Here is an 11,895-nt window from a genome sequence, read left to right as displayed (position 1 = left end):
TTTAAAATAAAAGCCTCACTCATAAGGTAGAAGTGCTGTTGTATTTTTTAACATTGTCATTAACAATATTGAAAGACACAAAGATCAACAAAAAAACCCCTACACATCTGTGTCCAAACAAGGCAGCCTTTCACACCTTCACTGTCTACTTTCTTAGAAGCCCCAGAGGGTGACAAACTTTCTAATACACTTAAATGCAAGCAAAGCAAGGCTGCTACCCAGACTTCTTAATTTTAAAAGAAGGGACTTTGCAAAACAATCAAAAAAATATTTTAAGTCAGCTCAAATAAAGAGACTAAGACTGGGACTTCCATCTCTAGAATGAAGCTGACAGTCTAAAAGCTACATATTAAAATTCAAAAGGCAGGGATAAAAAAAATTAGCTAAGAGCACATTGAGACATTTATTCCAATATCAAAACAGTTTTCCAGTTTACAAATAAACAAAACAACAAAAGAATAAGTAAGACTATAATTCAGTGAAATAGCTGTTAAGCATAACACAGGGTCACCAAAACCACCCAGGACTCCAAAAAAAATGCAGGTATGTTTCCTGCTACCTCTCCATGATCCAGAGCTCACGGGCTAACCCTGTCCACCTTAAGACATCAATCCACTTGGGACAACACCCTTGAAAGTTCACATGGAAATCACTGACTGGTATTTTCTGTTCTAGTCCATACTGACAACAATGGCCCCTCTGTCTTAAAAAGATACTGAACTGACTAAAATAAAGTAACTAACCCTGCCACATTCACAGACAAATTAAGGGTAATAACCTCAGCTATGCAACTCACAAAATGTCCACCAGCCACACATGCACGCAAAACTTGAGCTTATAACTGGACAGAGGTGAAACAGCAGAGATAAAAGGAACTTGAATAGAGTTCTAGATGGGAAAAACCCAACAAAAACAAGACTCCAAACTTGTTCACTCCACAAGTAAACACGAAACGTGTTGCCACTATTTAGACTGGGAAAAAGACAGGCTTTCCACATGCTCCGGTTCACTTTCGGTTGAGAAAGACCTGCAGCTGGAGTCAACAGTTCCCTTCCACCCCTTCAGCAGCTCTTGGGCACATAAATCTATAAACACCTCAAATAAAGGCCAATCAAGACCAGCTTGTCAGCATGTCTTCATTTAATAGGCTCTCTGTCTGTCTAGGAAGATTTATTCACTTGCCTTTCTGTGGAATAACAGGTACATTTCAAATAAAATTACTATTTCCTTCATGTTACCAAAGTTACAAATACATTTTGCATTAAATGAAGGTAACAATATAAATAAGGTACAAAATGAGCTTTGATACTTTTTATTATATCTAAGAATAAACAGAAAAAATACAGGCAAGTGTTTAGGTAATTGAGATACATGATCCCATTAAAAGAGGTGGATCATCATTTTGGCTGAAGTATACAAATACATATTCAGAACACAGAATGACTAGAAGTCATCAAACTGCAGACTGCTGTCTCCTGAATACTAAATGAAACAGGATTGGGTAAGATGAATCTGTAGTGGCAATACCACCAGACTCTTAAAAAAGCAAGAGACACACAAAAGCATCAGGTGAATGTTTCTTCTAAGACAAAAAAACAAAATATAGAAGATTCTTGACAATATCCATATGTAAAATTAAAAAAGAGAAAGATGCCTAGAGATTTAAAAAGATGAAAGTCGTATTTTCACCTAAATTACCATTTTAACACAAGACTAGAAAGTTAGCAGTGACACCCTCTGACCCTTTCTATCTCCAAAAACTACCTAGCTTCCTCTATCATCAAATTACAACATTCATTTTTCTTGCTGGCAAAAACCTGCCTACACTACTTTATTAGTTTCAAACCTTACCCTTCTATTCTACTTATCTTTTATGATGACGCAGGGCTTACTAGCATCTAACTGGTTTTTCTTCCTTTTCTACATTTTATAATTAAGTCCCCTGTCAGACTTAACGTTCTGTGCTACGAAGGTCAACTCTAATAGTGTCATCTCTCTCAACCCACAGGAATTCAAGCATTTAATTCACATTAAGGTTCATTTATACTTTATGATACCATAAAAACATGCAACAATTTATCCTTTTGCATTTACAGGTGAGTACTTAGCACTAGGTACATTTCAGGTCACCACTGCAATATTTTTATGTTTTTCCTCCATAAATATAGGATGCAACATTTCTAAAATACCTCTATTTCAAAGTAATGCATTAATTACGCGAATGGCACGCTACACACAAACACAGAGGGCCATTACAGCAACAACCTGTCAAGAAGGGCAAGCATCATGCTACATTACGTACTCCTGCAACACCCTAATAAAGCTGCTGATAGTCTCCTTTGCAACAAGCAAGAGGTGAAGTATCATGCTGGCAAAGCACTCTGGTAAGGTGCTATAAAAACAGTAATTACTCTACAGCACTATGACAGCAATGTTTGCCAAGGTGAACAGAGCCAAACTCTGGAGTCTTTACCACAAACAGGCCAAAGGGTCTTGGATTTCACAGCCCCATCTGAATGAGGAAGGAAACCAAGTTCAGGGAAAGTGCTTCCTGGCTTTCATTAGGCAGGTGATTAGGGGCAGCCTGCGTGGTTGCTGACAACAGTATCTGCTAAATGTAGAATAAAACTTGCCCCAAACAGCCTGTGATACACTGCAGACACAAACACCAAAAGCTGTAAAAATGACATCATGGTACTCAAGGAAGAAGCAGAAGAGATCAAAGGCACTGCCAGCAGCCAAGGTCTAGGTGGCACAATCACAGAATCATGGAATTATAGAACAGTTTGGGTTGGAAGGGACCTTTAAAGGCCATCTAGTCCAACCACTCTGCCGTGAGCAGGGACATCTTCAACTAGATCAGGTTGCTCAAAGCCCCACCCTGCCTGACCTTGAACGTGTACAGGGATGGGGCATCTACCACCTCTCTGGGCAACCTGTTCCAGGGTTTCACCACTCTCACTGTAAAAAATTTCTTCCTTATTATCTAGTCTAAACCTACCCTCATTCAGTTTTAAACCATTACCCATTGTCCTGTCACTTCAAGCCCTGCTAAAAAGTCTGTCCTCATCTTTCTTATAGCCTCCATTAAGTATTGAAAGGTCTAAATAAGGTAATGCTAGAGCCTCCTGTTCTCCAGGTTGAACAACCCCAACTCTACCAGCCTCTCATCATGGGAGAAGTGCTCCATCCCGTAATAAATGGAGTTTGTTACATGACAGTCCCCTAAAGATGTCCAGAAGTGGACATGCCTCACCTAGGGATGGAGGCTAAAACACTCCCTCCCCAGCCCACAGAAACCCTCACCCCAACTCTATGTACCATTTCATCTCTCACCAAGGCCAGGGAAAATTTTCCATACGACTACAGAGACCATGTAATTTTCCATCTTAAAACTGTGGTCAACCTCTACTCTTCAGATTATAATTCACCACATTCAAACGCCAACTTTTCCATCCAAAAGAAGAAAAATTCCCTTTTTATTCAAAAAGCAACTCAGAAGAAACTCCACAGCACAACACCAGATCAATACAGTGTGACAAGAACAACCAACACAGAGAACAACACCTAAGCTACTCTAAGGGCTACCAGCCACTGAAGGGCAGGGCTCTGTTTCTATGCCTCTCCCCTCCACACGCCCACCTGCATGTTCCCACCACCTTTCCTGCACAAGCCTGTCCCTGCACTCTGACCTTGAGGGACTTCAAGGACTACCCTAACATAAAATGAATCCCACCAAAAGCAGGGTGCAGTTTCCTGCCAATCAAGCTTCCAAGCTGGCCCTTGGGCAAGGTCATCAAGGCTACCAGCTCCAGCACAAGGAATGAGGAAAAAAATGTGCACTGTAGGGAGGAAAGGAACAGGAGGAAGAAGTGTGGAAAAACTCATTTTGGAAACAGCTTTCTGCTAAACAAATTCAAAAGACATAATATCTAGCTCAGTCCTTCAGACATTAATATAAGGCATCCAAAATCTAAACAATGAACTTTTATTTCTAATGCCAGGACCACCTCCCATCCTATCACACAATCCTTCTCACTCATTTATCAGTTCCAATATTCAGCTGCCAGAAAGGCTGCTGTGGTCTGTATTAACCTCCCAGCCTTCGTCACCCCAAAGCTCAGGGAACCTGAACATACCCTTCCTTGCAGCTCTAACGTTCTTATACCAATTCTCTACCTGAATAACACACATTTTCATGAATGCTTAGACTGGTTTTCCTACCCTCCATATTCCAGTTATCATTACATCCACAAAGCTTTCCCAAGGAGGACAGCAGTGGAAAGACAAGAAAGGGCTTAGCTTCCACCCCAACTTGCCAAATCATAACTGAGTCAGAGTGCTGCCTGTACCTTCACCTCCTCCAGACACAGCCGTGCCAGCTGGAAACATCACTGCTCTTTGTCATTTTCATCTGCCAAAAGCACAGGAGACAGGTCACTGAAATGACCAGCACTTAAATCATTTAAACTTCTTGTGATCAATAATCATTACAGAACACTCAGACATGCGATTTAAAGAGCAAACTATAGGAGAAGTCAACCTTCATTCACAAACATCTGAGAGGCAGTAACTGCTTCTGCTGGCACAGCTGCAGACACAACAGATAAAACAGATGCCAGGAATCTGCAGGCAGATACTCCGTGTCAATGCTGGACCTCTCCATTCCTGTGGCAGAGTAAACTCTAGAGGAAGGACTTACAGAAAACAACTAAGAACATCTGACTTCATCGCTGGTCTTCTAGAATGACCTGTCTGTTAAATCAAAAATGTTGCTTGCAAAAATGCATATAGAGGTGCTTGGTCAACAGTCTGAAAACCTTCTGTGAAAAGGCAGAATTCATTTCTCAGTGCTGTTACTCTCCTCGTGTCACACAAACATTTAAGTGGCTGTAGCAATACTGATATGCTTATTTCCTTCAACAGAGAGTGGCAGGGATGTAACACTTCATAAACTATTTAAAAGGGAAATAACAAAAAGGAGGTGTTTAGTATTACAGCACAGAAGCAACTTCCAACAAACAACAGCTCTGTAACCCCTAACAGTGCTATGTTTTGCTAATAATTTCTGTCTAAGGAGAAATCTCTGTAATTTTCTACTGAAAACTGAAGTATAAAATACTGCCAAAGCATTCCATCACCTCAACAAATATCAACACAACATCCCAACGGTCAGACTTTTATTAGGAAATACCTGATCGAACTTCACTGGGAAAATCTCCTGATTTCACAGCTTGTTTAGAGCTCAAATACAGTGAGCTAGGTGATATTGTTGCACATTGGAATTTTTAAAAATTCAAGTTGTATTTTCAAAGAAAACAAATCAAAAAATGTACAACAAAAATAAAGGTAGAGGTCTAAGTCAAAAGCATCAAACAAGATGTTTCCAAAAATAAGGGCTTGTACATCCCAAATCAATTTTTTCAGAAACCTAAATAAGTAAAACTAAACACACAATTTCTTGTTTGTGCAATGAACCTGTTTCAAGGTATCACTGTATTTACATTGTTTCAATAACATATCTTATTTGTTTGAAATACCAGGTGAGGTCTTATTTACGTACACTCAACTTTTTTTTTTTTTTTTAATCAATATGTACTGCCATCAAGAGAAACTTGTAATCTATCAGTAATTTCTAACAATTAAAATACAGCATTTTCTGCATAAGGAATGGTCAAATCACATAACCCTCAGAGACCAAGGAGTAAAAGATCCAAAGTCCATGAAAAAAAAAAAAAACCAAAAGCAACTCCAAAGTACGAAATACCATGTCATAGCACAGATGCAAGAGTAATTCAAAAGTGAATTATTGCTAGTTTTTATTTTAAAAAAGCATTCATGTCTAGGAAAAGTACACTTCCCTCCGTTTACCAAGATACCCATCAGTTTATTTTCTCTTTCTAAACTTGCAGACTAAAACAGTAGTGTCATGAACTGTTGCATTCATCAAAACAAGATGCTATTTCTGGAGCTTAATAACAATTTGCATGTCAACACTTAATTATTTGATCACTGATCATTACCATAAACATTAGCAGCTGCTGGGTGTTACCAATGCAGTTGTGAAGACAGAATACACAGATAACAGAATATGCTTCCAAAATTTAAAAGAGAAAGCTCAATCAATTAGTTGGGTGGTATTTTGGTTCTTCAAATGAACTGAAAGTTCATAACCAGAAAAAGCATGAAACAGTAAATAAATTTTTTAAAAAATCAACAAGCAGCAACTTCTGCTGTTCAGCTTCTTTTAAAGTAAAAGGTAGTAAAGAATTTCATTTGATAATTATTTTGAAATCTACTATATATTTAATCTCTTGATTTTTGCAGATACAGAATCTGCAAGAGTCATCTAATCCCAGATTCTTCTACTGAGCTCAGTGATTTGGGGAGAGTTACTTCTGAAGAGGTAGTGAAGGTTCTCTCAGATTCCTCACTGTCCTAATCATCAAGAACCAGAGTTAAAGGGCTCCCTTTTATCTTAGCCTAGTAATTTCCAGTATTTTATAACTAGAAGCTCCTTAAGATAAACTGGTTGAACATCTCATCTTTCCAGAAACAGAACTGCTGAAGTACAGTCATTTCTGCAAACTTCTCAGATTATCAGAAGCAAAGACCTACACAGTTTCCCAATTATCTTTCACAAATCAAAAAGCAGGAGCTTCCCAGATTGCAACCACCAAATAAATAACTGCTTTGACTATGTTAGCCACCCGTGAAAAGCTGCTGCACATCTCTTCCTGCCTTTGCAAGCACGATGGTCAAAATGCACCAAGCTAAAGCCTTGCAGTAGTTTACTCCCAGGTCTGTCCCCCCTCTATAGCAGCCGGCAGTCTAACCATAATCAGTGACCTAGGGAAAGCAGAGAAAGTCAGTACACTTAAGACATTAGTCCATTCTCACTAATATCACCAATAATACATATATTTTAATGAACAGATTAACATCTTTAGGAGTTCATAAACTTCAGAAATACTTCATTTTCTTCAAATGAGGACTGGTTTTCCTTCCCCAGTAAGAAGTAAGAAAGCAAAAAAACTCTAGCAACTAATTTGCCATCTGCAACTTTTTTCCTGAATAAAATTTCAAGCAAGAAGTCTTCTGCATAAAATCACCCAAGGGGTGGTTAGTTTTTTTCATTTGTCTGCTTTCTGCTTTCTTCTTTTTCTGAATGGACAGAGGAAAAGAAAGATTTACATGCCTGCTTAGGACAAAACCTGGTTTAACCTGGTTTTAAACTTCATTCAAAACACAGTTTATTAAGAAAAGTTCAAAACATAAAAAACAAAAATGGAGTTCAAACTTAGCTAAGTACTGACTAGTGCTAAATGAGTGATACTTCATGGGGTCAACATCAATTACTTAAGATAAATACAGAAGATTTAACCACTTTATTAAACGCTGTTTTAAAAGGTACTATGTCACCACGTCTGAAGTACTAGTATATATCAAGTATATATCTATATCTTATAAAAACGCTGTTTTAAAAGGTACTATGTCACCACATGTCTGAAGTACTAGTATATATCAAGTGTATATCTATATCTTATAAATATATATAGAGAAAAAGAGAGGAGATAGATAGATAGATAGATATTTATATCTCCAGGTTTTGCAAGTTACAGTCTCTCTCAACTTGAAGGAAGAGAGAAAGGTGGCAGCAAGTCAGTTCCACTTCTGAAAAGCAGACAGCAGAGTACTGACATGGCAACTACAACATCCTCATGGTTCCCTGTCACAAAACGCTAACTGATTTTGCACAGAAGTAACAATGTAGCGACACAAAAAGTCCTAAAAAGTTTGTCATTTTACATAGCTTACTGTTAGGTTATTCGGTCCATATAGGGGAAGAGGGAACTTGCAATGAGTTGGGGTTTTTTAAAAAAAAAAGTAAGTTTAATTGCTAAATTTCTCTATCAACCAAAATTGGAATAAAAGAAACTCTATAGCCTCCTTTGTCCAACATTGACTTGAAAAGGATAAAATGCTTATTATATACTTTTACTAACACATTCTAAAACTCTGGTACAGAAAGGGGGGCAGGGGGTTAACTACCAACCTTCAACACGTTCTCTCCTTACTTCAATTTTTAGTTCTTACTGGAAGGAAAATAAATAGTCCAAGGACATATAACGAGGAACACAGCAATTCCACAAGCAACAGGAACAAAAAGCATCTGCTCATTAACGTACGTTTCAGTGCTACCCAACACACCCACGAGAATCCCTGAAGTCCTGGAGTCTGACTTGACTTCAGGACAGATAACACTGTGGAAAAATAACAGAGACTCTAGAATGTGCACTTCTAGTAAGAAGCTGAAATGACATATTGTAAAAGTTTCTCAATGGCCATATAAGGGACCAAGCACCTCTAATGGTTAAATCCTGTAGAAAGCCAAGTAATTGCCTCAAGAACCCTTCCTACGGTTAAAAAAAAAAAGGACTTGTGGTTTCCCAGTGCCTGGTATTTCACAAGTTACACTCCATCCTGCTGCCCTGTGTGGAATTTCTCCGTGCACTGTCATCTCAGAACTGAGAATCTAACCTAGCATCCCAACTGAAAAATGTCCAGTAATGTCTAAGGGAGCTGACCAAAGCAGATACAGCGTTAGGTCCAAAGTGAGGTATCTCCAGAATATTCCTGTATCTTGCACCAGTTTGAGGCTCATCAGCTTTTCCATCAATAAATTTCAACATGTATTTCTTGTTTCAGGCTATTCTTGTCTGGATAGAAGTGAAGTGTCAGTATTTGCAACATGCTACACAAGAGGCCCTACAAGCTTTCTGTGCATCATCTGAAAGTCCATTTCTTTTGTCTGCTCTGAGCTGGTTACCTGCAGATCCCTTAACATGACACAGTTCTTGTGTTGACAGAAACAGCAGGTAGCAATTCTCTATTTCCTTCTCCGTATCACTTACGATTTACATTCTAAAACCTCCAAACCAGTTTTTTCCAATATTCTTCAACAAGGCTGCATCTAAACCGCCAGGAACGTATTAACACTCAGAGCCAGGACCTATGAAGCTACAATATCATCAAAGACCTCCTGAGACACATCCTAGTAAGAATTGTAGCCCCTGTGCTCAAGATATCATGCTTTCTAGCACCAACTCATCAACCTTCACCCCTTTTTCCCCCACATCCTCTGTAGGAACAAGTGGTTCCATCCCCAACTTCAACCTTTTCTCTATGAGAGCAGCGTTGGCTCCTTGCTGTCGCGTTTCTCCAACACTACTGCAACCAAACCTCTTTTCTTAGCTTTACTGCCTCCCTGAATTGAGACCTATCTAAACACAAGGAGAGGTTAAATGCAACTTCATTACCTTTTCCACAGATTACAGCATAATTAATACCACAATCTAGTTATTATAAAAACATCACAAAGGTCTTTAATGCTACATCTCTTACTTTAACAGTATTTTAGAGATATGAATAAAATAAGTAAAAATCACTCAAAGGTGTTTGTAAAGAATAAATTATACCAAAATTTAAAAAAAAACCTTATAGAATACTTTTATTTCATTCTAAGGTACTGATGCAAATAAAAGCAAATAAGAAAACAGGAAAATTATTATTTAATAATAATTAGTAATAATTAATTAGTAATAATTATTTAATTAAATAATTACTAATAATTATTACATTAAATAATAATAATTACGGCAACACTGCCTGGCACTGGAAAAGACTTCTACAGAGAGTAGCCATTTATCAATGTTTTTTACTCAAGCTGGCAGCCTGTCACAAGTGGGGTGCCCCAGGATCAATCAATACCAGGCCCCACACTGCTCAGCACCTTCATAAATGGTCTGGATGGTGGGACTGAAAGCACCTTCACCAAGTTTTACACCAAACTGCTTGGTGAGGTGGACACATCAGAAGAGCAAGCCACGCTACAGAGATACCTGGAGAGGCAGGAAGACCAGGCTAGCAAGAACTGTATGAAGTTTAACAAAGACCAGGGTAAGGTCCTGCATCTGAGACAACATAACCCAAGAGCTCAGCAGAGGCTGGGATCTGCGTGGCTGAGGAGCAGCCTTGCATGCTGGGGGTCCTGGTGGACAACAAGCTGCACGGAGGTCAGCACTGCACCACTGCAGCAACAAAGGCAAATCGGATCCTGGGCTGGATCTGCAGCGGCATCACCAGCAGAGATAAAGACGTGATCATCCCACTCTGCTCAGTGCTTGTCAGGCTGCACCTGGAGCGCTGTGTCCAGTGCTGGCCCCCACAATTCAAAAAAGATGCAGATAAACTGGAGAGGGTCCAAAGGAGGGCCATGAAGATGATCAAAGGGCTGGAGAACCTGCCCCATGAGGAAAGGCTGAAGGAGTTAGGTCTTTTCTCCCTAGAGAAGTCTAAGGGAGGATGTCATCACAATATTCCAGTACTTAAAGGGCAGCTACAAAGAGGACAGAGGTTCCCTCTTCACATGGAGAGAACAAGGGGCAATGGGTACCAGTGGCACTGGGAGAGGTTTGATCTTCATATAAGCAAGAAATTTTTTACAGTGAGAACAATTAATCACTGGAACAACCTCCCCAGGGAGGTACTGGAGTCCCCACTACTGGAGATTTTCAAGACACAACTGGACAGGGTGCTCAACAATCTCACCTTGGCTTCCTCTCCCACAAAAGGCTGGACCAGGTGATCTTTCAAGGTCCTTCCAACTTGGGCTGTTCTATGATTCTGAGAGTAGCACTGCCTCAGATATCCTGCTGTACAAGTGGCACCAACTCAGAGCAGGTCAAGTAGGATAATGGTGTTCTATATCAGAATCACGTTCTTCCAGTTAAGAGTATTTTCTGAACATCCAAGAGGTTGAAGTAAGCAAAGATGCACCCTTAAACATCACAGAGCAGTTCACATAGAGCAAAAGACATCTCAACAACAAACTTCTGCAAGACAGTATGATTCATTATTACTAAGTTAAAGGAATCTCCCTTCAACTGCTTGCCAACAAGGGGGAAGCACACAGTGCAGGATCACCCCACAATTGAGTAGTCACTGAAGGGAGCTTCTGCTGCCTACAGACAGTTCCACAACTCAGCAATGGAGACACTCACACGATATAACACCTGAAATCCTCTCTGTCTTCTTATTTTGCCTTGAGAAAAGACATCATTACTGTGTAAGTCGCAGGCTATTCAGACCATTTTCCTCACTATGTTTTTTTCTGAAAATATCTCTGCCCAGTAAGATTTGGTTGCTGCTTACTTTGGTCTTCCATCTCTCAAAAGCCCATCATCACAACCTGATACTTTTTCCATGCCACATTCTCTTACACTTTCCTTTCCATAGTTATCTGCCACTCCCTAAACTTCAAAACAAGTCACTTCACCCAGCTGATGTGCCATTTAGGATTTGATCGTTCACTCTACCTACAAGTTACAACAAGAATCAGCAGCTTACTGCACAAGTAAGTGTGCAGTATAAACATTGCATATAAGCAGATTTTGAATAAAATGCATCAGGACTAGCACAGGTCTCCAAGTCAAAGCAACCCTTCCAAAGCACCTGTGAGCGGGAGCCTTCTACTTCTTGACTAACACTACAGCAAGATACAACCAGGTAAGTAACATCCTGTCTCCATGACAACAGGCTATGCCACTTCTGTTCGAGTTATCACTACTCCATGACCAGAGTGGTGTACTGGAGGGATACTGACTCTTTAGGAAAAACAGGCCAGGAAGACAAGGAGGAGAAGGAGGAGCTGCCTTTTATGTCTCACTTAAGGAAAAGCTGAGGGCTGGGACTCCTTTAGGCTCTGGTAGCCTAGAGAAGAGAAGGCCAGGGAGTAAGGTGGTATCATCATAGAATGGTTAGGTTTGGAAGGGACCTTAAAGATCATCTAGTTCCAACCCCCCTGCCATCAGCAGGGACACCTTCCACTACACC

Source organism: Antrostomus carolinensis, unplaced genomic scaffold (assembly GCF_000700745.2).
Source record: "Antrostomus carolinensis isolate BGI_N321 unplaced genomic scaffold, ASM70074v2 scaffold14075, whole genome shotgun sequence".
NCBI lineage: Eukaryota > Metazoa > Chordata > Aves > Caprimulgiformes > Caprimulgidae > Antrostomus > Antrostomus carolinensis.
This window is presented reverse-complemented; position numbering follows the sequence as displayed.